At 31.6% G+C, this 6,390-nt stretch overlaps 1 pseudogene; it reads left to right on the top strand.

The window, feature by feature from the left end:
* The first annotated feature begins 3,953 nt into the window (after positions 1-3,953).
* LOC137620159 (uncharacterized) lies at positions 3,954-5,513 on the top strand (annotated as a pseudogene).
* Positions 5,514-6,390: the final 877 nt, after the last annotated feature.

Below are 6,390 nucleotides of genomic sequence, written 5' to 3'. Positions count from 1 at the left end.
CTCACTAATTATACTCCTGTTATGGTGGTATGCAAAGCAGACCTCACAAACTTGAATCTGACGAAGAGCCTCTAAATCACAACTTCCTCCCCATTAATTATATTCACAACTAGAATGTTAAAGAGAAAGGATAACTTAACTACCTATTTCCCCTAAATTCAAATACCCTAAAATAAATACAGTTTAAAACAAAAACTAAAATACAATATAAAATAAATAAATGCAATATATATATATATATATATATATATATATATATATATTATATACATATATTTATATATACATATAAATATATATATATATATATATATATATATATATATGTATGTATCTATATATATATAAATATACATATAATATATATATGTGTATATATATATATATATATATATATATATATATATATGTATATATATATATATATATATATATATATATATATATATATTTGTGTGTATATATAGATACATATATATATATATATATATATATAGATATATATATATATATATATATATATATATATATATATATATATATATATATATTGGATTATACATCATAATGATATCTACAAAGGATAAAGTTCAGGTCATAGATCACAAACAGAAAATCTTCCATAAAGAGAAAACTATTTGTAAAAGTCTGTTATTTTCGATGATGCTTACTTAAGGTGGGAGCAAGCAATACTTAAAATGTGTTGAAATACAGACTACCTTTCCAATTCGTAGCTTTCTCCATCTGTCAAACAAACATTTTAAATTGAAAAAATTACTTACTTTTTCGTGCCATAGCTTTTTAACTATTTTACAGTTTGTGTTTAAAAAGCATTATGCACTTGTTTGGGTATATTTAGTGATGTAAAGGGGGCCAGAGTATTCGAGAGTTTAATAATAGTATGATTTTTCTCACCTGTTTAAATATTTCTTAAGATATTTTCTTAGCTGTAAAGTCTTTTAAATTTATATAGAATTTACGCTATTGAATAAATTTTTATTTTTTATTTTGGATCGTTATGATTAAAGCTTTGAACAAATTCCAATCTTACTCGAGACATGAAAACAAATAAATCTTACAGTAACAACAGAAGTTTTTGTTTGATAGTCTTCTATCATGAATCTGAATGTCTCTGCATACTTCTTATTTTGAATTTATTTTTTATTATATTTCATCTTATTTAAAAGAGGATTCATCTAAATTAATCTGAATCTTGTTGTTTAACGAGGGTTGGGAAAATGCAACTCCACCTTTTTTCTATCGTTATTCGCTTTCTTAGTTTTACCCATTCCCTTTTGAACATCTATGAATATGTCCGATTAAAAAGATATTTGATTTCTATATAAGTTTGACTGAAGGGGAATATGAGAGAGAGAGAGAGAGAGAGAGAGAGAGAGAGAGAGAGAGAGAGAGAGAGAGAGAGAGATCTTGATGAAAATAATTCATCTTTTGAATACTTTCTCTAATGATTGATTACTCCTAAAAGTAGAAAAAATAAAAATAACAGGGTTCAAATATTTTCATAAGTTAATTACTGAAATAACGGAAATTCAGGAAGTATGTCAAATTTATATTTTCATATAAATAATATTAGTATGAAGTTGCATTATTATTATTATTATTATTATTATTATTATTATTATTATTATTATTATTATCATCATGTTTGTTTATGGAGAATTACATTCTTTAATCATGATTTCAGTGATTTCTATCTCCCATTTTTATCATGATGAAAAGCAATTTTAAAGTTTGGTAGCGTCTCAATCATCGATTTTAGTCTCGTTAAATACTTTCCTTAAGTTTTCATCTATTTTATAAGTAATACAAGAATATGTTTGTTCATAGAATTCTATCACCATATCTAGTGTTATTTATTTTTCATCGAAAAAGGCAATATTCTTCGAAATGACCAATATGTAATGACACTTGAAACGGTAAAAAAAAAAAAAAAAATCGAGCTTATGAACCTAAGTATGAAAAAATAACCAAGTGAACAGTCAAAGGAACTTATATTGCCTTTCTAATAATAGCCTAAATTCAACTACTCGTTATACTTGATATAAAGTCATATTTCATATCGTAAATATATATAAATACGGATATATGTAAACGATATATTATGATAACATCAGCCGCCATCCTTTGTAAAATTATACAAGAACTAAAAAGATTGCCAAGTCACAGCTAATATACTGGAGCGTAACTTCCCTCAAAAGGAAATTGTTTACGATAATATGTTGCGAGAGTTTCATCATTAAGCCCGACGCTTTCTAGACAGTTTTATGACCATGACAGTAAACGTTAGTGGAAGTATGAGGAAAAAAAATGCTCTTTCTGGTGCTAGGCCATAAAACCCTGGTCTTTTGCTTTACTTTATTTTTATGCCCAACATAATAATATTGTTTCTACATAAATACTCATCCGGTTTGTCCTTTATTGAATATAGAATTAAGGAGCCATGTTTTATTTCCTTATACGCCTTTGATTCTACGAGACTCTACTCGGGAATGGAAAAAGGATCATTGATTTTCATGGAGATTTTACCAAGTGAAAAACATAGATCAATCAATTTAGAAGACAGTGATAACAATTCAGCATACTGATAGAGCAACATTGCATTTATATGCAGTATCACTCGAGCCATCATTAGAACAACAAAGTAATCGTCGGAAGAGTATCTGGCTGTGTAAAGTGTACTCACGAACATTTTTATAATAAATTGAAAAAAACCATATTCCGAGGTTTCAGTATCCGTCAACATGGGATATATATATATATATATATATATATATATATATATATATATACATATATATATATATATATATATATATATATATATATATATATATATACATATATATATATATATATATATATATATGTATATATACATATATGTATACACACACATATATATATATTAATATGTATATATATATATATATGTATATATATATATATACACACATACAATTGCGTGTTTCCGTTTCTGTATGTTCATCTGTATGTGTAGGATTGTGGGACAACATATGCTTCTATATGTGAAATTAGTATGAGCATGATTAGTATTATATAAAAGAGTATACATATATCTACAGAAAGATCGTATATAGGAGCTTCAGATAATCTTATGTATATCTGTCATGATCTTTCCTCTTTGAAGGACGATACTGTAGACCGTATGTAATTGGGAATAGCAGAATATCGTTTCCAGAGGCCGTGTAATAGTGTTTTTCCCAAATATCTAACAAACCGGCTTAAACACTGGCCTTATTTTTGGTGATACAATGAATTGACAGATGTGCTTAATTAACCCTTTTACTCCTAGAAAAAAAAGAGGAACTTCTTTCCTTCCTTCAGAGCGTTTCGAAGAAGTGGTACTTAATCACGTAACTGTGACGCAGAGGTTCCCCCAACCCTCCTTCGGTGTTTACACCTATGGCTATCCTAATACTCCCCCCCCACCCCTTCCTTCTTGCCTTCTTTCCTTCATTCCCATTGTTATTAGGCTACCGAGTAAATCCCTGTTAGGAAAGACTGTGTACTGCACTTATAAAATGAGCCGGAAGAGCAATAAAATGTTTTAGATAATGATTAGATGGTTAACACAAATTATCGAACATAATAGAAGAGGTTTAAAACAGGGGTGTGGAATCGCACTGAGAGATATTCTACTCGGACTCCTACAAATTTTAGATTTGCGACTAAAAAATGAAATAAAATAAAAAAATAAAATAAAAACATTAGTAGAAATAGAAAATATTTTTTTTCCTCGGGAGAGTTGTATATTTTGAATGATGTTATTGGGGCAAGACTGGAGCAGGATTCAGAAATAATTTCACCGACTTCGACTCCTACCTCAGAGCCCTTTTAGTACATCCAAGGTAATCATCGGCAGCAGTTGTAGTAGTAGCTCTGAACTATTTCATATAGATTCGAGTTTAGTCATGGCAAATATGTTGCTTTGTCCTCGCCATTGCAAAACTACAATTGCGCTGAAACTCTTCACCATTTACAACAGAGAGAAAGAAAGAAACCTCCTGAAAATTAGTATAAATCGGTAAGAAAAGTATGACTTTAATAAGTACATGATATATTGCAATATACTGCTAGCCATATATATATATATATATATATATATATATATATATATATATATATATATATATATACATATTATATATATATATATATATATATATATATATATATATATATATATATATATAGGCCTACATATATACATATATTTGTTTATTTAAATGTATTTATTTTTTTTTTCCTACAGGCCATGTGAACGAGTTGCTGATGCTATGGGGATGACTCCAAACGCTGTCCGAGTGTTGGTGAATCGTGGAAAGAATCCTCATCCACCTGAAACACCACCTGCATCATCAAATACGTCGCCTCTGGTCTTTGACAACTTCACCGTTGGTTCCATTAGGAGACATGTGCACAGCATGTTTGCTGCTAAGCGATTTTTCACTATTGCCACTTTAGCGGAAGAACTTAAAATGCTAAATATCATTCCTGAAGAAACATCTGAGAAGGCAGTATGGCGAATCCTCCATAACATGGGTTTCCAGTACAAAACATCCCAGCGGAAAATGTACCTAAGGAAAGAAACTTTGGACGTCGTTTGCCACCGAGTTGATGCTCTAAGATCCCTCCAGCAACATCGTGATCAAGGAGGAGAAGTAGTGTATGTCGATGAGACGTGGTTTACGACGAGAATGCAATATAGCAAGGAGTGGGTGGACACCTTTCAATCTGTCACCAGTGCCACCTACACCCGGTAGGTGCCACCAGGAGAAGGAGAGAGGTTTGTGATGGTAGCAGGTGGTACAGCTAAAGGTTTTGTAGAAAATTCATTTTTATGCTTCCCTGCGAAAAATAAAACCGGCAACTACCATGGAGAAATGAATTCAGAGATATTTATTCGGTGGCTAACATCACAGCTCCTTCCGTCACTTGAGGATCCTTCGGTGCTGGTGCTAGACAACGCCCCATACCATAGCCAATTGACAGGAGATAGCCGATGCCCAACAACAGCTACAAAAAAGGAGGATTTGGTTAACTGGCTCAGGTCTCGAAAAATACAGCATCCAGCTCACGCAACACGCCCTGAGCTTCTAAAGATATGCAGGGGCAACCGGCCGAAACCAGTTTACATTGTGGATAATATAAACCGTGAATGGGGCCATGAAGTGGTACGCTTGCCCCCTGCCCATCCTGAGCTCAAAGCCATCGAGCAGGTGTGGGGCTGTATGAAACGACAGGTGCGCTCCTCGTTGCAGCGATTTACCCGTGCTGATCTCTTTGCCAGGCTTGAAGAGGCCAGGCTTGCTGTAACAGGGGAGACGTGGGCTGGCGCTGTCAGGAGATCAAGATATTTTGAAGATGATTTCTGGCTTTCAGATAATATTCAAGACAGTATAGATCCGGTTATCATCAATATTGATAGTGACGAGGAAAACGAGCTTTTCCTTGAGAGTGATGATGAGTAAAATGTATGTGTCCATTTGTTGTTGTTGTTTTTTTCATCCCTCATAAATCTATGCTTTCCAGCAATTGGTGATAACATTATTTTGGAAAAGCAAAGCTAATGAATACTTTGATACGAGTATATCAGCTTGGCATGTAGACAATGTCAATGGATTTCTCAAAGTAAGGTTGATTGGTTCATTAATTGAAGTCTGGTATAATTCCAGTGACAAAGTCGCAATGATATTTGTCACATACCTTTTAAGTAACAAAAATAGGTACTGGCACTTATAACGTAAATAAATATATAAAACTATACGTTGAAATATAATAAATCTTATGTATGTATGAACACACACACATACACATATATATATATATATATATTATATATATCATATATATATATATATATATATATATATATATATATATATATATATATATATATGATTTCAAAATTTATCAAATGGCCGATGTCAATGCCCATATATGAAACATCCTTTAGAAGTTTACCTTCTAAGGAATTCAAGCTACTCTCTCTGGTGAAATTGATATGATAAAGTATATCAAACAATGCTCACTATCATTTTCTTCCTGGCAATTGATGTATCGAGTAACCTGTGTTGTATGGAAGAATGAGTCCTACGGCTTAACCTAAAGAAAACTATATTTCTATTGCTTTACCAACACTCGCTTGAGGTTTGAAGTGTAGGGTTAGCATGGCTTCTTTCGTCTCCTGTCATAAGTCTCATTCTTAATCTTCAATGGAAGTGAGTAGGTAAGATATAAAAGGTTGGTCTTGTGTTTAGGTAAAGTCTAAAGTCACGAATCACATTACCAGGTATGCTGAACTTTTACTGACAAAGAATTTCGTATTGCTTGGGGTAGGTCATATGA

This window comes from Palaemon carinicauda, chromosome 26 (genome assembly GCF_036898095.1).
Source record: "Palaemon carinicauda isolate YSFRI2023 chromosome 26, ASM3689809v2, whole genome shotgun sequence".
NCBI classification, from domain to species: Eukaryota; Metazoa; Arthropoda; class Malacostraca; order Decapoda; family Palaemonidae; genus Palaemon; species Palaemon carinicauda.
This window is presented reverse-complemented; position numbering and strand designations above follow the sequence as displayed.